We start from the raw sequence: 24359 nt of genomic DNA on the forward strand, positions 1-24359 counted from the left end.
ATTCAAAAAAGATGAATTCTTGCCATTTGTGACAACATGAATGGACCTTGAGAGTATTATGCTAAGTGAAATAAGTCAGACAAAGAGAGACAAAGACCAGATGATTTCACTCATATATGGAATATAAAAAATAAACAAACAAAAATAAATGAACAAGTCGAACAAAAATAAATAGGTAGCTGCAGAGAACAGAGTAGTGGTTCTTACCAGACGGTAAGAGTTGGGTGAAGGGTGAGTTGGATAAAGAGGATCAACTGTATAGTGAGAGATGGAAACCAATTGTTGGTGGTCAGCATATCGCGGTGTGCACAAAAGTAAAAATATAAGGTAGCATACATGAAACTTATAAACTAGTGCTACCTCAACACAATTTTTTAAATAAATAAGCAGTAAGGAAAAAACCCCAAACAAAACAAAACTTCCTGTGGATTGTTATGAAAAGTTTTGAATCTCCAATGATAGAAATGTTTGGGGGGTACATTCTGAGTTTAACCAAATTGGAAGTGCAAATAGAACCCTGGTCTTTCTTTTGTATGCCTAAAACTTACACAAGAGTTAAAGAGGTCAAAGTCCTGAGCCCTGGTTATACAAAGGACTGGTGGCTTGAGGGATGTAATGGTTGGTGACCAAAAATAATTCAGAAGATACTTTGGGCTCTGACTATGAGGCTTTACTCAATACAGAAGAATTAATTAAACTTAAAAGCTTCTGCACATCAAAGGAAACTATTAGCAAGGTGAAAAGACAGCCTTCAGAATGGGAGAAAATAATAGCAAATGAAGCAACCGACAAACAACTAATCTCAAAAATATACAAGCAACTCCTCCAGCTCAATTCCAGAAAAATAAATGACCCAATCAAAAAATGGGCCAAAGATCTAAATAGACATTTCTCCAAAGAAGACATACAGATGGCTAACAAACACATGAAAAGATGCTCAACATCACTCATTATCAGAGAAATGCAAATCAAAACCACTATGAGATACCATTTCACACCAGTCAGAATGGCTGCGATCCAAAAATCTACAAATAATAAATGCTGGAGAGGGTGTGGAGAAAAGGGAACCCTCTTACACTGTTGGTGGGAATGCAAACTAGTACAGCCACTATGGAGAACAGTGTGGAGATTCCTTGAAAAACTGGAGATAGAACTGCCTTATGATCCAGCAATCCCACTGCTGGGCATACACACTGAGGAAACCAGAAGGGAAAGAGACACGTGTACCCCAATGTTCATCGCAGCACTGTTTATAATAGCCAGGACATGGAAGCAACCTAGATGTCCATCAGCAGATGAATGGATAAGAAAGCAGTGGTACATATACACAATGGAGTATTACTCAGCCATTAAAAAGAATACATTTGAATCAGTTCTAATGAGGTGGATGAAACTGGAGCCTATTATACAGAGTGAAGTAAGCCAGAAGGACAAACACCAATACAGTATACTAACGCATATATATGGAATTTAGAAAGATGGTAACGATAACCCTGTATACGAGACAGCAAAAGAGACACTGATGTGTAGAACAGGCTTATGGACTCTGTGGGAGAGGGAGAGGGTGGGAAGATTTGGGAGAATGGCATTGAAACATGTGAAATGTCATGTATGAAACGAGATGCCAGTCCAGGTTCAATGCACGATAAAAAAAAGAAAAAAAAAGAAAGTGGAGGGTTTTTTGGTATTAATAAATATATTCAAATAATCTTTTGTAGGTAAACATAATAAAATTTGTGTACATAGTGTTCATGGTACATATGGTACATTGAGTTATTGTTCCCAATTCCTCCCTGTTTTGGGGGTTATACAGTACATATATATATCCTTTTTCATTGACTTGGCATCGTCTCCCACTAGAGGAGGCAGAGTACTGTCCCCAACCCACTGGTGTTGGGCTTGGCCACGTGACTTGCTTTGACCAACAGGATTGGGTGGAGGTAACAGTGCCTCTCTGAGCTGAGGTTTTAACAGGTGTTGCATGTCCCCTTTGCTTTGCTGTCTATCATTCACTGTGAGAACACAATGGGGGAGCATATGGACATATATGAAGTAGACCTGAATTCAACCGAGCCTGCAGTTTGAGTCCAGCGCTGAATCCTGAAATTGAGTTTTTAAAAATGAATCACAATAGCTCACAGACCCATGAGGGAGAAATAAATGCTTGTTGTTTTAAATCACTGAATTTTGGAGTGGTTTTTCGTGAAGCAATAGCCTCAATAGCTTTCTTCCTTGTGGTCTCTTTTGCTAGTGTGCAGATTATGTCCTCTCTATCATTTTATGGAAGGGGAAGCCCTTAAATGATCCTGGATTTATCCCCACTTCCCTACAGAATTTCCAAGTCCTTGTTTCCTTTGCCCTTCTGGGTATGAAAATGAAAGCTGCTATGTTTCTGAGCCATAACCACCACCCCAGCTCCTACACTGCCTTGTTAGTTCTTGCAGTCACCACTTGGGTTCTTAGTTCCTTTTTTCTTTTGGCCCTTGGATTCTTCTTATTTTTCTGCTAACTCAACTCTCAATTAAAAAGGATAATGAAAACATTTCATGGAAAAACTTGACTGCTTCTCCTTCCCCTTCCTGAATAATTTATTTCTAAACCCGCAACAAACATCAACAAAGCTGCTAGGTGAGACAGAGCAAGATAAGAGGATATAAGGGTCTAAACAAGATGAAGAGAATAGCTAGTCAAGGGTGGCAGGCAAAATAGCCTGAGGAATCAGCCTGAACAGGGTGAGAAGGTATCCACACGGGAGTCAGAGCCCAAGCAAGGGGAAGAGGCATCTGTGTGTGGGAGGGAGTCATAGTAGGGATGGGAGATGGGTTGCATAAAGTGAGGTTGATTACATAAGTCAACATCTGAGGAACTGTGGAAGCTTGTATTCTCATTGTTAGAGAAGATTACATACATGGAAAAGGGAGAAAACTAGAATCAACATGTGACTGGAAGTGTAAGACGAGCTCATGGTTTTCAGCATATGTATAACTTATAGAGAGACAGTTTTCAATTTCTATGGATAGAAATAAGTGTCAAGGTCGATACATGGTATACGCATAAGTATACTTCCTGGCTCTATCTTCTGATAGAGCTGGGAAGCACCAACACTCCAATAACAATGAACACACACAGCACTCGAGTCTTGGCTTCCAAATACTATTTTCCAGTAAAAAAAGAAAAAGAATTTTTAGAGAAATGGCTGATTCTGGGACTAAGGGGGAATAAAATTACAAGAAAAATCTGGAACTTCTACCATAAACCAAAGATCTGAAACTTCTACCATAAACCAAAAATATATTTAAAAAAAATGATTGGGAACATATCAAAAGAGCCTAAAGGTCAGTTTAAATGGGCTCCTGCTGGCCACACTGGACATAATTGGAGTATTAATACTGATAGAAGGGACTTCCCTGGCAGTCCAGTGGCTAAGACTTCGCAGGGGTGCAGCTTCAGTCCCTGGTTGGGGAGCTAAGATCCCACATGCCTCATGGCCAAATAAACAAAACATAAAACAGAAACAATATTGTAAAAAATTCAATAAAGACTTTTAAAATGGTCCACACCAAAAAATAAAAACTTTAAAAAATACTGATAGTAATGTGATAATAACTTGTAGAATTTACAATATTAAGTAAAATAAAAGACCAAGAGACCATACCAACATAAATGAATGAATGAAAGGATTTAAATTTGATGAAGAACAGGATTCGGTATGTTTTCATACCGACAAAAGGGGGAAAAGCCTGGAGGACATCACTTTTAGCAAGTGGGGACAGTGAACATCAGCTATGGAAACCATGCATGACCCGGTCTGATGCTTTGAGAGGAACACTGCCTCACTTCTGTGATACTGTGATCTGAATCAAATCATGAGGAAACTTCAGGCAAACTTAAACTGGGGGTAATTCTACAAAGTAATTTAATTCTTCTTTAAAATATCAATACTGGACTGAAAGTCAAGCATAAACTGAAGAATATTCCAGTCTAAGAGACTAAAGAGACATGATAAGTAATATGGTGTGTGCTTCTGAAGTGGATCCTTTGGTTACAAACATTATTGTTGCATCAGTTGAAACTGGAATGTGGTCTGTGGACCAAAGGGCAGGAGTGTATCAAAATTCATTCCCTGGTTTTGTTAGTTGTGTTGTGGTCAGTAGGAGGACACTCTTATTTGTAGAAAACACACATTGAAGTGTTTGGAGCTAATGTACCATCTGGTCAGCAGTCTATAAGTATTCAGGAAAAAACAAGCTATTTGTATTGTGCATGCTAAGTCTTTTCAGTTGTGTCTGACTCTTTGAGACCCACTGTAGCCTGCGGGGCTCCTCTGTCCATTGGATTCTCCAGGCAAGAATACTGGAGTGGGTTGCCATTCCTTCCTCCAGGGGTCTTCCCAACCCAGAGATTGAACCTGGGTCTCTTATGTCTCCTGCATTTTCAGGGGGGTTCTTTACCACTAGCACCACATGGAAAGTCCGTATTTGTACTGTAGGTCTAACTTTTTTGCTAGAGGGGAAAAAAAAAGAATTTTTGATTGTTTCAAAATCTAAAGCATCTAATAGCAAAAAAATACAAAACAAAAAACAAACAAACAAAAAACCATGTATAATATAACTCAATTCTAACTATTCTATTCAACAAGCTAGGGGGAAAAAAAACCCAGCCAACTAAACTCTTAAGAAAATAGGGGAGAGGGGAAGGTCGAACGACAAAATTAACGAAGTAGGAGACAAAGAAGCAAGAGAGAAAAGAGGGAAAGGTGTCCACTCTTCACCACTGAACAGCTGCTAAGACTTTTTCCTTACTTGCTGAGGCAATGGATGCTCTTGCTGCTGCTGCTAAGTCACTTCAATTGTGTAAAAGAGAGGGGAAAAGACAGTTCTCAGATTTGAATTTCAAAATTCTGGGCATTTGTGTATCAGACATGCCCTAAAGATCTGAAAGCATGATATTAATATCACAAACCAAATATTTGGGGAAAAGAGATGAAAAGTCAGTGTTTTTCACTGTATATTAAATGAAGTTTCTATAGTTAAAGAAGAGAAGTAAAGGAGAAAATGGTCAGAAAGGAAGCACAGAGCTTAAATACTGGTGGTGTCTCTGAGAAGGGTCTTTGCTCTGCTCTTCCTGCACCTGATCTGGAAGAAATGCCCATGATTAGCAGAATCTGGGAACAGAGAGCTCTCTGGTTTTGTATCTTGGGGGAATTCCAGAATCCTCCAGCCTCACCTGTGCGCACCACAGTGCAGAAGCAGTCGAAGAGAGGTCGCAGTGTGAGTGCTTGGGTAACCAGTCAGAGAGTGCCTCTGTGCTCCTGCATCCCAGTGCCTCTCTGAAAGACCCATATAGTTTCTGCAGGCCCAGAAGGCTAAGGACACTAAACCTAACAGGTTAGGGCTAGGGCTGGCTCAGGCAAATTAATAAGGTCCAGATAGGATGGCGACATCGCAGAGATTCACACAGGTCAGCACTGGAGGACCAGAAGCTGTAACACATCTCTTAGTGAATGTCAGTGTGAATAGGCGATGGCTCCCATCCTAGCATCCTGTTTGTAAACTATTCTGAACATAATCCCCAAAGTATCCCCATGGCTTTTTTACAAGTTACTGAATGGATGGATGGATGGAGAGATGGATGGATGGATAATTAAAGGGCAATTCCTAAATTATATCACAGTCTAAAAGCTACTGTTATAGAATTTCATACCACTAAAAATGCCACTAATAGGCCAAATCACCCTCATTTATTTCTGCCCATCCTAGCAGTGCTTTTCCAAGATCAGCAGCAACTACGACCAGTAGAAGAATAGGTTCTAATATAATTTTCACCTGCAGCTGCAATAGCCCCAAAGTCAGTACATATAGTAAGTGACTTTGCAAAACAGTACATTAGGAAAAACACCATTGGAAGTTTCTGACACTAAAAAGTATTTTTTACGAAAGACATGTCTTCCATGTTTGCTTGTTTATGGAAGACAAATAAAAGGCATTTGAATTATTTTCTGCCCTGTTTGGAATCTTCTCTTTTTATCTTGGTCTTACCAGGTTTTTATTTGTATACTTAGGGAGATCTTTGTGGAAGGAAATTTGTAATTCTAAAGCAGTCGACAAATGAACACTCACACAGCATAACCAAACCACGATTTTATACAGATTTTTCTCTTTCGTAGATTCTGAGTTCTTAAAGGAAAATGTGGATGCAGTGGTGTGTCACAAGTTCTATTAGAGAAGTCCGTGGGAAAAGAGTACAACATGATGATCAGCCTTGGCAGGCTCCACATACAGTGTGATTATATTGTAATACTGTTTGATGCAATGATATGTTTGATCAGTTTCAAGAGATGAATATCACCTCACTTCAAACAATATGATACAGTCTCATTGTATGGAATTATGGCTGCTGTCAATCAGCATATGGCATAACCCTTAAAGTGCCATCTTCAGGGAATGTCATAAAAATGATTGCAACACTTGCATTAATTAGTAAGTTTTTGCACTAAAACCAAGCAAAACCTGTTAAGACAATTTATCTGCTATATTTCTGTTCATTTTTGTTATTATAGAAACATGTACATAACCCATCCTTGCAAACACTCAGCTGATTAACTCAACTTACTAGAAGAGCCATTATAATAAAAATCCTAGTTATGATTATAAACCTCCTTCCCCATATAAGTCAGTAAGCTGTATTTTCTCTATTTTGTTTTATAAACTCCAATATACCCTTAGCTTAAACCAACTATCCTATCAAAGTGAGTGGCAGGTGCAAAATAAAGGCAAACATTAAATAATCATGAAGTCTGCGGTCCTGACAAGACAAACTCAAAATTTAAGCTCGACAAATGACAAATAAATGGCATGGGTGCATGTTTAGATAGAATAAATACAGATTAATACAGAGTATTTTGAATGTCATTAATTTCACTTTCTCAGTGTTAATTGTTAAATACACATTTTGAGAGAATAAGAATGACAATCCTTTTTTATATTAGTTATGGAATATTTTCCCTCTTGGCTGAGGTTGTGTTTCTCTGTTACCCATTATTTTGCCATTGTCACCCATTTTAACTATTTTGATTTTCCCCAATAATACATAATATGAGAAGTTAATGGTTTGACATGGTACATACTGATTTGATCTGAGACTTAATACATTTTCCCAAGGGGGCTAGAGACCCCCAGATTCAACTTAGTTTGTTGACAGTGTATGTATCACTTATTGTGAGCCTTTTCCCGAAAAATTCCTCTCCTACCTTGTCTGCTGACACTCTCCTTTCCACTTTTCCCCAGAGTCCTTTATGCCTGTTACTAACTGAGCAACCATCCTCTGTGGTAGACAGCCTTCTAAGGTAGCCTCCAATGATCCCTGACTCCCTGTGCTAATTCAGTCGTGTCCAAATCTTTGCGACCCCAAGGACTGCAGCCCACCAGGCTCCTCTGTCCATGGAATTCTCCTGGCAAGAATACTGGAGTGGGTTGCCATGCTCTCCTCCAGGGGATTTTCCCGACCCATAGATTGAACCCACATCTCTTACATCTATTGCATTAGCAGGCAGGTTCTTTACCACTAGTGATATCCGGGAAGCCCTCCCTAACTCCCAGTATTCACTAACTTGTACAATTCACCCCTTCCCCTGCCTTGAACCTAGTGACTTGCTTTTAAAGAATAGAATATGAACAAAGTTATTAGGTTATAGAAGACCATGACTTCTGGTTTGCTAGCAGTGTCTCACTCTTGCTGACTTTGAAGAACCAAGTGTCCATGTTGGAGAGCCATATCTGACCAAGAGCAACCTCTGACCAATGGCCGGCTAGGAGCTGAGACCATTCCAATAGCCCATGAAGAACTGAATCCAGGCAACTGCTAAAGTGAGCATTAAAGCAGATCTGTCTGCTCTAACGTGACTGTGGCACCAGTTGACGTCTAGATTATAGCCTCCTGAGAGACCCTGAAGCCAGGGACCCTGCTAGGCTCTCCTTAGACTCTAAACTCACAGAAACTGTGAGATAGTAAATGTGTGTGGTTTAAGTCACTAGCATTCCCAGATGGCTCAGATGGTAAAGAATCTGCCTGCAATGCACAAGACCCAGGTTCCATCGCTGGGTCAGGAAGATCCCCTGGAGAAAGGAATGGCTACCCACTCCAGTATTCTTGCCTGGAGAATTCCACAGAGGAGCCTGGCAGGCTACAGCCCATGGGGTTACAAAGAGTCAGACATGACTAAGCAACTAACACTTTAAGTCACTAAAATTTGGGTTTGCTGTATAGCAATAGACAACTAATATAACTACTGTCTCTCAGTGAACATGCTTGACAGCTCACTGCAGCTCCTTTTTGTGGTGAGTTGTAGAGTGCAGTGGGGCTAGAGCTCTTCACACCAATCTTCAAAATATAGATTTCATCCTCACTGGAAGGCTATAAGGAAGAGCTGATCCAGTCCACAAAGAAATTTGTGAAATCTGTAAGACCTTCTCACAAAGACCTTACCATTATTCATGAGCAAGAAATATTGACAGTGTTTACTCCTTGGGATAAGGTTGTAAAGCTTTGAGGTATAAAGGTGCTATTTCTTTTTCCAAGGCAAGGTTTGGCATCTACACTTACTGGGACTATAGAAATATAAAATGGTTTTTATTCATGTCATGAGTGCTATATTCTTAGACACCTCTCTCTTGTTTCACAGACTTTTTCACACTGCTACATCATGTCAGCAGCTTCTTGAGTTCTAGACTTTGTGGTCAAATTGTTAACAATCCCAGTAGAGCCTTCAAAAAACTTAGAGGTAGGTGGTCTTATTACCAGTAACTGATGTGATTTGTAGGCTTGTTCCTACAACAGGGTTATATAATTTGTAAATTATTTTATCATTTACTCAGTTATCCACATTAACAGAGGGGAACGATGATAAAACAATTTAGTCAATAACCAAACACATTTTATTTTAGATTTTATTTATGAAAAAATATATATATATTTGAGCTCTCCTACACATTTTAGTTTTAAATTTATTTATGAAAATATATATATATATATATATATATATATATATATATATATACATATATATATTTCAGCTCTCCTAGGTATGTTTCGGAGAAGGCAATGGCACCCCACTCCAGTACTCTTGCCTGGAAAATCTCACGGACGGAGAAGCCTGGTAGGCTGCAGTCCATGGGGTCACTGAGGGTGGGACACGAAGGAGCGACTTCACTTTCACTTTTCACTTTCATGCATTGGAGAAGGAAATGGCAACCCACTTCAGTGTTCTTGCCTGGAGAATCCCAGGGACAGGGAGCCTGGTGGGCTGCCGTCTATGGGGTCGCACAGAGTTGGACACGACTGAAGCAACTTAGCAGCAGCAGCAGGTATGTTTAACCTAATATTAAGATCTTCTTGTTTCTTTGATTCATGTTTAGTGCTCGTGCAAAGAGAAGGAAACGCAACTGAGTGGAAGAGGAGAGTTAATTTGGTGCTGAACGTGTTTCATGGGTGGTCCATGTGTGATTTATCAAGAACTGATTTATTTAAAAGGTCCCTAAGTAGTCTAGAATTTAAAACAACAATGGAAAAACAATAACAACAATAACCAATGAAACTTCTTTCCTTATTAGATTAACAAAGATTTTTAAAATGAATTATATCCAGGCAAGGTTATAGAGAAAATGGCTTACACACAGTTGGTGGGAGTGTAAATTGGCACATCCTTTTTTTCTAGAATAATTTAACAACATAGTTTAACATTTTAAGTCCATTTCATGTCTACGAATTTGTGCCAAGAAAATAAATCTGAATTTGCAAAGATGTTAAAAGATATTTATTGAAGCACTGTTTATAAGAATAACAATTGAATATAACCTAAATATCTGTCAATAGAATTAAATACATGATGAAATATACAAAATAGAGGCTACCATAGCCAGTTAAAGGGAAACACTTGTATCATGGAAAGGAATCAGAAATATAATGTTAAATTTTTAGCTAGTCATTGAACAAAATGTACATACTATGACTTCAATTTTTTAAGTCAACCTGTAAGCACATGGATTAACAGCTGAGAGATATATACATACACCAAATCATAAAAACTGATTTTCTCTAATAGAAGAATTATCTTGAGATATTTGAATATTTTCCAGTGAGATGTATAATTTAGCAGTCAGAAAAGATAGCTATTTTCCCTTTGAAAAGAATTCTAGATATTAATTTTTGCTTTTCCTGTTTTGGACACTGAAAAAAAAATCCACACATAATCATCTGTTCTTCTTGTCCTCCAGGTGCTCATCTAGTTTTAATTAGCTCAGCTAACATTTATTATGGAGAAGGCAATGGCACCCCACTCCAGTACTCTTGCCTGGAAAATCCCATGGACGGAGGAGCCTGGTGGGCTGCAGTCCATGGGGTTTCGAAGAGTTGGACACGACTGATCGACTTCACTTTCACTTTTCACTTTTATGCATTGGAGAAGCCAATGGCAACCCACTGCAGTGTTCTTGCCTGGAGAATCCCAGGGATGGGGGAGCCTGGTGGGCTACCGTCTATGGGGTCACACAGAGTCGGACACGACTGAAGCGACTTAGCAGCAGCAGCAGTGTTTATTGAGCACCTATCATGTGTTCTGTGATAGTCACTGTGAAGAAGCAATAATAAATAAGAGTCTCTGACTCTGATGAAAAAGACACGTGAAACTCCACGTGAAGTAAAACAGCAGTCCCCAACCTTTTTGGCACAAGGGACAGGTTTCTTGGAAGACAATTTTTCCACAGACGACGGAGGTGGGGATGTTTCAGGATGTAACGAGAGCAATGGGGAGTGACAGTCACTTGCCACTCACCTGTGTGACCAGGTTCCTAACAGGCCATGGACCGGTACTGGTCCACAACTCAGGCTTTGGGGAGCCCTGAAATAAGGTGTATAAATGTTATATTACAGTAGATGTATTTAAGATATGGGGCTTCCCTGGTAGCTCAGCTGACAAAGAATCCACCGTCAATGCAGGAGATCCTGGTTTGATTCCTGGGTTGGGAAAATCCCCAGGAGAAGGGCTAGGCTACGCACTCCAGTATTCATGGGCTTCCCTGGTAGCTCAGATGATAAAGAATCTTTCTGCAATGTGGAAGACCTGGGTTCTATCCCTGGGTTGGGAAGATCCCCTGGAGGAGGGCATGGCAACCTACTCCAATTCTTGCCTGAAGAATCCCCATGGACAGAGGAGCCTGGTGGGGTACATACAGTCCATGGGGTCACAAAGAGTCAGAGATGACTGAATAGACTAGGCACAGCACGGCACATTTAAGATTAGGTGGGGTCACAGAGGAGGCAGCATCCATTTAAAATTATTGAACAGTTCATGAATTTGTATGTTCTCTCTGCGGGTACTTTTTCCACTACAAAAGTGTAAATGTCTTGAGACTGATTCTATAACATATACTTTTAAAATAACTTATTTGGAGTCCAGAATCTTGGTGATAGTATGCCAGGGGCTCATAGAATACATTTCATATTCGAATTATTTATTTGCTAGAGTAGTGGGTTTTGAATTTTTGGAATTCAAGACTGGAGTTCCAATATGAGAATAGGCAGTGACACATCAGAATGGATTTAAAAATTCAAAGCACTCCACAAGTAAGCAATAACTTCAGGCCTAGCAAGGTCTTAGGGTATCTTTGAAAGTATCCAAGGTATCAAGATAAGCTAGTTCACATAGTTCTGCCTGAAAATGGAGCTAGTGAAAAAAAACAAAAAAAAGAAAATGGAGCTAGTGTTTGAGCAGAATGTTTATATTCTAATAAAACCTCATAGGTGAACTATATTTGTTTGAACACATATAATCCATATAGAATGTGTATGTAAATACACTTATATAAGCATATTTGGGAATCACAGATTTAGTAAACATGTCTTCCCTTCATTACTGAGTTGAAGTTTTGTTTTGTTTTGTTTTGTTTATCACAAAGGGCTAATTGTTCAGTAGAACACCTACCTGAGTGAACATTCTGTCAGGATAGACACGAATAGGAAATCATTAGCTGAAAGCCGACCAACAGATGCTCACACACCTGGGATGGACGGGGCTGCTGGCTCGGCTGTTTCAGAGGAGACTGTAAGAACACAGAGCTCTTTCAATAGAGCTAGTCAGTTGAGAGCTTTGTTCATGTTTTTTAAGAGACTAAAGAAAGTTGAGGCCGGCAGGGGAGAAAATCACTGGGACGGTTCATTGAAAGAGTACTTGCCCCCAAAGATTTTTATACTTTCCCCACAGAGATTGACTTAATCTGCCACTTGCCTTTCTTCATTTTCCAATCATTAATCAGATGACAGAACAGCTGAAGAAGAGAAATAAAAGGAGAGGAGTGAAGAAGAGAAAAACCGGATATGGTAGAAGGATCAGTCTCTCCATCTATCAATATGAGAATCTGGGGATATTCATGGTCCGTAGTGACCACACTTGAAAAGAGTTCTTTGGGATGAATCCCACTGTGTGTGACTTAAGTGTTAAAAATAAGACAACACGCTCCAAATGTGATCACTTATGATAAACACTGTATCACCAAACTGAGACTTAATTACAGTTTCAGCTTTCCTAGAAATGCAATCTTAGACCAGTCCATCAGGAATCTCCATATTAGCTATGAATAACTAATAATCTCTAGATTATTAGTTACATAATCTGCCTGCTAGATCCCTGCGTGCTGCGTGCTAAGTTGCTTCAGTCATGTCTGACTCTCTGCGACCCAATGGGATTGTAGCCCACCAGGCTCCTCTGTCCATGTGATTCTCCAGGCAAGAATATTGAAGTGGGTTGCCATGCCCTCCTCCAGGGGATCTTTCCAACCCAGGGGTCAAACCTGGGTCTCCTAAATTGGCAGGCAGCTTCTTGCCACTATGGGAAACCCTGGTAGATCCCTGCTATCCCCTAAAGGAAAATTATCTTATAATAACCAACCCACTTTTTAGCTTAGTATAACACCCTTATTCCTGCTCCCTTCTGTCTACAAAAGTCTTTCATTTTGTACAGCTCCTCAGAGGTACTTTCTATTTGCAAAATTGAATGCTACTTAATTCAAATTGGTTTTTGCTCAAGTAGACTCTTAAAATTTTTCATATGCCTCACTTTGTCTTTTAACATAAGCTGCAATTGCATTCCAAAGTCTGTGAGACATTGCTCAATTGAAAACTTTGTAGCCTTGAAATTAGGAGCTCTGGGTCCTAGTCTGAGCCTTCTCTAAATAGCTGTGCAGTGGAGAGCATGCTATTTGTACTATAAGTGCACTTCAGCATCCCTATCTATTAAAAATAAAAAGAAAAACAATGCTTAACCTGTTAACCTCATCTCACATGACTAATGTGAAAATGTGAGACATCGAGTACATGAAAATGTCTTGAAAGATTTCAAACAAAGTGCAAAATTCAGACATTAAAATCAAATAAAGGTTTTTGGGGGGTTGTTGATGGAGTAAAATATTTCCATGAAACTATTAACTGATGACTTTACTTAATAAAACTGTGTGACTTGCCAAAAAATGAATTGGTGTTAATTATAAAATTACCTTTTAATTAATGCATTCATTAATGATCTAATCAATATCAATTGAAGGTTTATTATTTTAAGGAGGATGGGCAATTAGCAGTTTAACACCATGAAAAAGAGATAACCAACTGACGGATGGGTCCCCATCAAGTTTAATTTTAATTTGTTTTAAAAGTATCTTCTTGAGGAATGAGTTTAAATGCACATCACTCTTTCTCCTTTCAGAAAATGAATATATAAGTTGTTTAGAAAGCATATCTGAATGACCAAGAATGAAGTTGGCATACGTAACAAGAAATGAGCACATCTTCTAAATGGGCTCGATGGTATGGTCTAAGTTCTATTCTCTCACACAGTAATATAACTGGATTGCTCTTTAAATTAAGTGAATTTGTATGTCCGCTTTCCCTTAATGGAATCAGTTTTGATATACTCTTTGTTCATGCTGTTATGGCTTCAGTCTAAGGGTTCTTTGTATTAACTTTTTAAAGTTACATCACAAAGAGGTTTTAAGATTTCCCAGCAGGCTTTTATTTAACCAAAGCTTTTGATCTCAAACCTGCTGGGGACTAGTGAAATCCTTACCAATTCTCCAGGAACTTCTCTCTATTGGAATTTGAAAAGACCCACCTGAAGGATTGAACTCCCGGTATGGTTTCGGCTACCCTTCTGATCAGGCTATTCAAGCAGCCAGCGAGGGCGTCTAGTGCACCCTTTGTGATCGGCTAAGCAGCCTAAGGTGTCCTGTGCAAGAGCTGTTCTCCCGAGGAAATAAAAACCAGGAGGACACAGACCGATATACCTTATTTCCTGCTATCTTCAGTTAAAGGTGGATTGCAGGGGGTCTGCTTAACATCCTTTGCTCCCTAAATACCTTTTGGACATGGGAACTCAATAAAAGAACTTTCATTGCATCCATTACCCTACTGTGGTGCATAACAAATTAGATTTAAAAGGCTACTTTTTTCCCCCTTACAGCTATTTCCAACATTTTCTTTAAAATTTCAATTTAGTGTCTAGTGCCAGAATATTCTATAATATACTCTAAAACTCTTATGATACCAATAACACCAACTGAACATTACTTCCAAAGAATCAGGCTCATCTTCTTATAGACAAATTGTAGTTTTTAATTAACATAAGGTAAAAAAATAAAATTAAGGTAGAAAATTAATTATGCTTAAGACATGTTAAATATGAGACTATATAAAGCAGTATTGTTCTTGGATAACTCTTTTTAAACTACAAACCTTCATTCACTTATTTGTCCCCAAATTCCCATTTTTAAAAAAAAATTTCACTTGAGGTTGAAAAATATCAGTGCCACATTTCTCAAACCTATTTTGAGAAATGGTGAGGTAAAAGTCTCAATGATAATATTTAAATATTATTATTCTATTTTAAAGTTCCATGTGCAGAGGTGTTAGGGCATGTCAACAGCACAGAACATAGAGAGCAGTACAGCTTTGTAAAGAACACAGTATTTGTGGTACTGTATAGAGAACACATTTGCCCATAGACCGCTTCTCCAATATAAATGTTTATCTTTACCTTTCTGTTAATGTGATGTCAGATCTCTTCATTATTTAAAAAAAATTTTTGGACTCTGTTTTGATACGCAGAGATGGACTACTGTCATTGCATCAGATGTGATGATCCCTGATAAAGCCTCAAATGAGCTGTATGCTGAAGAACTAGAAAGAAATGTGTAAGTATTTCCAGAAGCTGTAAAATATTCAGTGCTCACTGCTTGAGGACATAGCCTCTCACACCACAGGTATACCAGGTATTACCAGACTAAAGCATTTGCTTTCAGTATGTTTTTTTTTTTTTTTCCTTCTTTGGGCTCTGGTATAACTCCAGAAAAGTAGCTGGAACCATCTCAAATTCTGAATATGTGGTAGAGTGGTCAGGCTATGTTCAATCTGGATTTCAGAACCACTGCTACCACACCTGTAGAATATGATATAATTGTTCTGTTTCATAACTTATTAATTTTAGTAAGCATTTGTTACACATCTGATTGGTAGATATTTATGAATAGCTGCCTGATGGAATATTATGTTCTGCAGTTAATAAATAATAACTGATTATAGGAAGACAATATGCTATGAATTCTTTCTCTGGAGAAAGAGGGGCTCAAAGACTTGCAGAACTGAAAATCATGAGCATTATGCATAAAAAGCTTTCTGATTTTTATGGATAATATAAAACAAGTGTTACTTATGTTGTGTTACAGTAATCCCCCACTTCTTTGTATAAAAAGGGTTATGCATTTTTGATGCATAGATGAAAGTCTTAATAAAATATTTCTAATGATCCCCAGCTTTTTCCATTCACTTTTATTCACAGAGTAAATAGTTACTTTTAGGGGATGATTACACAACAATATCTATCATTTAAAAATGTATATCACCTTTGATTAGAAAATTGCACTTCTAAAATGTACTCTTTAGAAATACTCACAGCATTCTGCTTAGGAGGATGTTCATTAGTGCATGATGTATGAGAAGAAAAATTGCAATCAATCTATATGTCCATCAACATGAAATTGATAATAAGGAATCAAACATCTATGGTAGCAGTACCATCATGGTTGCATGTCTACCAACACCAAGCAGTAATTCCTCATCCTGCATGACAACCATTTCAAGGAGGTATTGTTAACATCACACCTTATAAGTGTAGAAAGTGGATTACAGAGAAAATCACTTATCCAGGTCACAGAATTACTAATAGTGAAGCTAGGATTCAGATTCAGTCAAGCCATTTGGTCGCAAAGCCATGAACTTACTCTATTAATATTCATATATATTGTACAGACCTTCCCAGGTGGCACTAGTGGTAAAGATCCATCCCTGGGTCAGAAAGAGCTCCTGGAGAAGGGCTCAGCAACCCACTCCAGTGTTCCTGCCTGGAAAAGTTCGTGGACAGTCCATGAAGTCACAAAGAGCTGGACATGACTGACTATAACATTCTTATTACCCACTGTTATGTGTGTATTCAAAGAATGAGATAGTTTTAGAGATTATGAAATGAAAAAAAGTCTAAGAAGTAGTCAAAGTAATTCGGTCAAGATTATGTCCATATACATTAGAATATAGCAACAAAAATTGGAAGGATTATTCATCAAGCTGTTCATATTAAAATATCTGTGGTTAGACTTTTATTTTCTACTTTTGTGTATTTCTTTAATATTTAGATATTTTATAAATATGTATACTAAAAACAATATAGTTCTTTAAAATATCAACATATAAGAAGGAGTATCAATAAAAATAAAAAATTATTTTATCAAGACATGTGGCATTATTTTCAAGATCTCAAGTGCTGGCATTCAATTTGGCTTTTTTTTAACAAAGCATAAATAAGTTATACCATATAGAATTTTCATATGTTGAACATTAATTATTTCAGTCTGTTTTGGGGGAGGATGGTGTTTGGATTATAAAGAAAGCCACCACATTGAGACCTTTTCCCTTGTATAAGCAAGTTTTGCAAGTATCCTGTCTTACAACTATTGAATGAAAACCCTGTTTTATCAATAAAGTTATACATGTTTTTATTTCACATTCTTTGTATTAGAACACAACTATTTAGTCTTTTAAAGGAGGATTCTGTCAAGCTTTCTAATATATAAACACTATATACTTTTGCATCTGTAAACTGTTTCCGTAGGTGATCATTTCATCCAGGTTCCTAAGAACAAGGAAAAAAGCTGTGCATTTTATTCTGAAGTTACAAATGGTATTTGATACACCACTGTGCTAAACACAGGATTGAGCTGCCTCTGGCTTTACTTCTTGCATTTCAGCATTAAAAAAAAAAAAAAAATCAGTCATGGGTAATGCTTTCAAAAGTGTTAATCCCAATTTTTACTTATGGATATCACATGATTTTAAAAGGTAATAAAGAGTATTTTCAGTAATCAAGGGTGAGTCAAGGAAAATGGCTTCTATGGGAGTAAGTCAGCCAAACAAAAACTTGACCCAACACCAAGCTTGTTGTCAGAATCACAGCTGCCACATCAACCAATGAGACCTGACATGGAGGCAGCCAGGAAGTCAGGTGCCGAGGCTGGAAACACTCTGTTCCAGACCCATTGGCAGTTGGCCCTTCAGCTGCTGTACAGCCCCAGTCTGGGCCCAGGGGGGCTGGATCTGGTTTTGGATTACAGGAGGGAAATGAAGTACAACCAGTATCGTCAACAGCGAAGCTGTCAAGTTGGTACTGATAATATATTCATGGGGCGATGTATTGTTTTGCTCTTCGGGTTCTGTGAGGAAGGAGGGCTAAGGGAGAATGCACATAGCAGCTCTGAAAGCATAATCGACTCTGCTCGTAGGAACCGGTGATGGTGGCTCGGGTTTCCTTTAACCTCTCAATTCTTTCAGGTGGCATGTCTTAGTTACTAAGTAGGATCTTGAAAAATATGGACAGAAATGAATGCCAGGTTTAAAAAGGAGGTGTGGTTAAAGGGACATGATACTCAGATTTTAGAAAGAAAATGGATTTTTGAGTTTGGCATTATTAACAGAGAGCTGTCATGTTCCTTTCCTTCAATAGAGGAAAGAAGTGACCCAAAACAGAAAATAAATGACCCATGCTGTGATTAGCAGCTCACTGTGTTTGTTTAGTGTCAAGAATGCTGCTAGGATTTAATAAAACTTCACAATCATAGATCACCTCCCCAAACAAAAGCTAATAAACAAAGAATACATCTTTAAGGTAAGTCATCTTCTAACACCTTTGAAGCTAAGGATTGTCCTGCATGCACATAGCAGGCATTGCGTAGACACTGAAAACTGAACATGACTCACTGAACCTTACGTCTGTGTCCCTCCCAGATAGACATCCAGTTGTATGCCTTTCAGAATCATATTATTACACTCTTACTTCAGCACTGAGACTTTGTATAAAAACTTTATGAAAAGTTTTCTCAATGATAAATGCATTCATTCATGATAGTGAATAGCACGGCCCACGGTAGCACCTAGAGTGATACCGTGACCATAGTATGTTCTCAATAAACACTTATTAATGTTGCTAAAAGTCACTAGGAATTGCCAGACTTTATGGGGAGTTTAAAAGTTATTACAAACATGTTCTTATCTTTTAATGGGCACCCCAAAAGTTACAGGATAAACAAATGAAACAAATTAAAAATTTACTCACAAACACGTAACTTAAAAACCTATCATAGAAACATCAAAAACAAGAGGCATTTGTAGTGGCCAGAGGTTAACTTTTCAGCATGGTACTGATGGAGGAGATGTATAGAATTGATAACAGCTAACTTTCATGGAACACTTACTATTGGCCAAGCATGATGTTTATTGCTTTAGATATATTGATTGTCTTATTTAATTTTCACTACAACCTTAAAGTAGATGATATTACTATTTTCATTTAACAGGTACGAAAACTGGGGTTTAAATTGTCAAAATAATTGCCCCAGGTTAGGAGGCGGGCAAGCCAAGCTCTGCAACTAGAAAATCTGGGTCACTGGCCCTATATAAGGATCTAAACTATGATCTGAATGTTTCTTTATGCTCTACCACCTCCCCATCCCCCACCTCCACCAATATCTATATTGAAATGTTGCTGTTAAGTCGCTTGAGTCATGTCCCACTCTCTGCAACCATAGCCCGCCAAGCTCCTCTGTCCACGGGATTCTCCAGGTAAGAACACTGGTAGGGGTTGCCGTGCCCTCCTCCAGGGGATGTTCCTGACCCAGGGATGGAACCCACATCTCTTATGTCTCCTACATTGGCAGGCAGGTTCTTTACCACTAGCGCCACTGGGGAAGTCCATTGAAATCCTAATGCTTTATGTAATGGTATAAGGAGGGAGGGCCTTTGGTCCTAAAAGTAGAGCTCTCATGAATGGAATTAGTCTCAATATAAGAGACCCAGAGAGCTCCGTATCCCCTTCCACATGTAAAGATGCAGCTGGAAGACGGCTATCTACTGCTGCTGCTAAGTCGCTTCAGTCACGTCCGACTCTGTGCGATCCCATAGACAGCAGCCCACCAGGCTCCCCCATCCCTGGGATTCTCCAGGCAAGAACACTGGAGTGGGTTGCCATTTCCTTCTCCAATGCATGAAAGTGAGAAGTGAAAGTAAAGTCGCTCAGTCATGTCTGACTCTTAGCGACCCCATGGAATGCAGCCCACCAGGCTCCTCCATCCATGGGATTTTCCAGGCAAGAGTACTGGGGTGGGGTGCCGTCGCCTTCTCCATGGCTATCTATAAACCAGGAAATAAGCCTTTACCAGAACCTGGCCAGGGTGGCACCCTGATCTTGAACATCTGGCTTCCAGAACTGTGAGAAATAAATTTCTTTTGTTTATGTTACCCCATCTAATGGTATTTTGTTATAGCCTCCCAAATAGATTAAGACCATATATAACAATATGGAAAAATGGTAATCTTACAGTCAGAAGTCTCAAAATTTTGGAAAATTGTTCAAACATAATCACAACTGCACATTTAGGACTCAGTTGAGGACTGAAATATCATGAGTGTACCTCTAGAGATCCAGTTATCTTTTGTCTCTTTAATGGCCAGTGTTTTTATTATGGAGTTTTGCATCCTCATGACATTCTCTGGCCCTGATGGTACTTCTCTTGCTGCTTCTCACAAGCCAGTCACTCTTCAGCCTCCTTTCTCCTCAGAGCTACATGCCTCTGAGACTGACCAGCTGGCAGGTGGTCATGCCCCTGGAGAGGAGTTCTATCTTCAGGCTAGCTCAGAGAGCTTGGCCCTGACAGGAGCCTTAAGGTAAAGGGCTGATCTCAAATTGAATTGCCATGACCTGATGGGCTGGTTAATTGTGGATGTCAACTGGGCTAGGCTGGGGAACCAAGATTTGGTCAAACACCAAGTCTGATGTTCCTGTGAAGATATTTTTTTTAAGGGTGACTCTTTTGGACTCAGTAGACTTTGAGTAAAGCAGATTATCCTCCATAACATGGGTAGTCCTCACCCAGTCAGCTGAAAGTCTTAAGAGAAATGACTGAGGTCCCCCTAGAAAGAAGGAATTCTACCTCCAGACTGCCTTCTGACTCAAGATGTAGCATCAGCTCTTCTGGGTCTCCCGTCTGTTCTGCAGATTTCAGGCTTACCAGCCCCCATAATCCATTGCTTTCTGAGGAACCATTGGCAAGTGACTTGATCTCCTTAAAACTTGGGGTCTAACCAGCAGGATATTGTGATCATTAGATGTGATGAATTATATTGTGATAATTAAATATTGTGAAAATAAACGATACTTAAGTGCTCACTTTATGTACATAAATTGCTGGACATCTAGTAGATGCTGAATAAAACTAAGTTTTTCATCTCTTTCTCTAGCAAAAGTTATACTAAGCCATTCTACTTATTTTTTTTAATCTCACTGGAAATTCTAGTTTTAGATATAAAAGAATTTTTCTTATAATTGACTGATATTTAATGTGCCAATTCAAAGCTATCTCATGTTTATGTATTTAAGATATTTTCAGTCTTGCCACTCATTTCTCAGATCAACTAGTTAGTTTCAATTCTTATTGTCTCTCATAATATTGAATGCAATGCCTTTTCTTACCAAAAGTCACTATCTTTATGAACCTTCAACCGTGTTCTCTTAGTCAGGGTTCTCCAGAGAACCAGAAACAGGAGAATGTGTATATATGCATAAAGAGGGAGAAAGATTTACTTTAATTGTCTTTATGATTTCTATTTACCATGTTTCATTTTGCTATTTTTCTCTATTCTTATTTAGATTAATTGGTTTTTCTTTGTTTTTGATTTTTTTGTTATTAAATGGAAATTATATATTCTACTTCTGTTCTTCAGTGCTGCTCACACATTTGTAACAAGTACATTTGACCTTTTTGCTTTAATTTCCAAAAATTACACTCTTCTTTTGCTGTTCATTGTTCAGCTGCTAAATTGTATTTGACTCTGTGACCCCATGGACTGCAGCACACCAGGCCTATCTATATTGTTTTTACATGACTGGTTTCCATATTTTAGATAGTGCTTATAGCATAGAGACAGAAAGAAATACTTTATATGGATTTATATTAGACTTTGGCCACCTGATGTGAAGAACTGACTCATTTGAAAAGACCCTGATACTGGGCAAGATTGAAGGCGGGAGGAGAAGGGGACGACATCACTGACTCAATGGACATGAGTTTGGGTAGACTCCAGGAGTTGGTGAAAGACAGGGAGGCCTGGTGTGCTGCAGTCCATGAGCTCGCTAAGAGTCGGACATGACTGAGTGACTGAACTGAACTGAACTGACACTATTTTGAATTCCTTTAGACAAGTGATATCAGAACTTTATCACTAGCGTTCTTCTTCTTATTTATTATTATTATTTTGGCTGTACCACACAGCATGTGGGATCTTAGTTCCCTGACCAAGGTTGGAACCTAGTCCCCTGCGTTGGAATTGTGGAGTCTTAACCACTGAACAGCCAGGGAAGTCTTATCACTAGGGTTCTTAAATGTTAATTTATTTTTTCTCCATTCCTTTGAGATCCTCATTTTAATTTTAACAACTTCCTCTCTTCTCTACTCCTATTATAACCCAAAACAGAAAAGAGATGAGAGGAAGATGGTAAAGAATCTCTGAGAAATAACAAAAAGAAAAAATAGTAATAAGTGAGCAGAAGAGAAGGAAATAAAAACAATATGAAAGAGAGTAAATTTTCAAGAGTGGAGAAATAAGATGATGGTATCCCAAAGAACAAGAGTAAAGAAGTTATGAATTGGGCTTCACTGGTAGCTCAGTAAAGCATCCACCTGCCAGTACAGGAGACATGGATTTGATCCCTGGTCCAGGAAGATTCCACATGTCTTGGAGCAACTAAACCTCTGCGCCACAACTGCTGAGCCTGTGCTCTAGGGCCTGTACTCTCAAACAAGAGAAGTCACCGCAATGAGAAGCACAGCCAAAAATAAGTTAAATAAGTAAATAAATGAAAGTATAATAACAACAAAAGCTATGGGTCAGAGAAAGACAGAGTGAGGCGTGGGGTGCTGAGATGGAGAAAGCGCGAAGCGTTGTGGGTGATGATGAGAGGAACAGATCAAGGACCATTTGTACCTATTGTGTGCTGGACAGAACAGTAGAAACATTTCATCCACAGCTCATAGGTAGAGTCAACAAATGTATGAACAACGAATGATTATTTCATTTGATAAATCAAAGAAGTCAGAGAAATTAGACAGCTCATCCAAGATCGGAAGAATTAGTAAAATCCTGAGTCAAAATGCATGCCCAAATCTGTGTGTTTTCACCAAAAACTGGGCAGGATTGGAAAGGTCACTCTCCACCCACTGTGTGAAACAGAGGACAGATGCCCCTGCTTCTTTCTTCTTTTCTTTGCCAGCTAATTACATGTCTGATTAGTGTAGGACAAAGGAAAATGCACAGAAGAGAAGCCTGACAAGGTTGAGAAGGAAATGGCCGGGGAGAAAGGAAGATGATTCATTGATAAGCTCTTTGTCCTCTAGAAATGCAATAGGCCTCCTAGGAGGAGAGACTCAGTGTCTAGGGGGCAGCTTGGGCCTTGAAGGAAGAGTCACCCAGAGGAGAAAGAGAACAGAAGAGCTGGAGTGTTTTCAGACCTCCCTTCCTCAGCAAGCCACATGCACACTAAAAGTGCTATAAAATGTCTTTGATTCTCCTCCTCTTCATTCATACTGTTATATACCGGCCTGTGCAACATCGCCCTTTAAAACCAGGCCGCCTTTGGAGCAGTGATTTAACTACTTAGTGTTTCTCGAGCATCTAATCCTTGAAACAGGATCCTAGGTCGTACTTGGTTAAGACTCAGTACAACTTCAGTAGGGTCTGCTGCATCATTCACTCCAGATAAAATGCCAAGAAATCAAAACAGGATTATTCAGCAATTTGAACAAAAACTGTTTTCCCGCTGATAACACTGAGTGTCATGTCACGTTCCTGGTAATGAAAGTCGTCGTCAGATACATGGTGAAGTCAACTCACCTTGTCATTAAAGTTCAAAAATTCAAAAGCCCTTTCTTCAAAAATTTTTAAAATTCTTGCTAGCTTTTATCACCATTTCCATTGTGAGATTTCTTTCTCCGAGATGAAAATAAAGGTCATTTTTTAATTCCCAGCTTCTAGTTTAGTGTTATCTCAAATCGAGTCTTGACATACACATCATTTTAAATTGCCTCTTATAGTTAGAGACAAATTTGAAGTTTTCAATCAAAATTGAGGGTTTCTTTCGACTCTCTCTTAGGTACATGTAGAGCCTGCTAAACATTTCAGAGCGTGGGTGGACCTCCCTCTATAAATTGTAAATTGCCCACGCTTTTGAACTCCCTTTCTGTTTTAAAGCTATGTAGGTTAAAAATTAAGCCCCTACAGTGAAGGGCACCTGTATTTGCTCTCCCTATTATGCAGCTATACTGAAATGCTTTACAGCTGTCTAAATTAGCATAATTAAATCCACATCAATTAAAAACCTCAATCACCTCTCTCCCCTTCACATGTAGATGGTGACATTTGTCTAAGGTGGGAATTAACAAAGGAACTTTTTAACAGTTGAAGATCTGGCTCAAAAGGAGGGTAATAGGATTGGTCTATTGTTCCGGGTTCATCTAAGATGGGGACCAGTGGTCAATGAGAGCTATTTGGCCAAAATCATCTGCCGTTTGCATTTCAATGCTGCTGGCAGCAGGGCCGGCCATTCGAGATGTGCATTTTACAACAGGCCTCTCCAGCTACTGCTCTTTATCCTCCAATAATGAGGGTAAACAAAGCGCCATTGTGACTTTGGGGGTGGTGGTTGTTTTTAAGCTGGGGAAGCC

The 24359-nt window shown here is 38.9% G+C and overlaps 1 protein-coding gene across 3 annotated transcripts in view; it reads left to right on the forward strand.

Moving 5' to 3' along the window:
• Positions 1-24359, forward strand: part of GTDC1 (glycosyltransferase like domain containing 1) — a 493004-nt gene that overhangs the window by 444502 nt on the left and 24143 nt on the right. For 2 of the 3 annotated variants that reach the window (XR_003514505.1, XR_003514508.1), the window contains 3 exons: positions 8681-8779; positions 13751-13851; positions 15148-15233. The gene's annotated coding sequence lies outside the window, so the exon portion shown is untranslated. Of the gene's footprint in view, positions 1-8680; positions 8780-13750; positions 13852-15147; positions 15846-24359 lie in introns of those variants that run through there. The other variant, XR_003514506.1, reaches the window with a different exon arrangement.

This window comes from Bos indicus x Bos taurus, chromosome 2 (genome assembly GCF_003369695.1).
Source record: "Bos indicus x Bos taurus breed Angus x Brahman F1 hybrid chromosome 2, Bos_hybrid_MaternalHap_v2.0, whole genome shotgun sequence".
Lineage (NCBI taxonomy): Eukaryota > Metazoa > Chordata > Mammalia > Artiodactyla > Bovidae > Bos > Bos indicus x Bos taurus.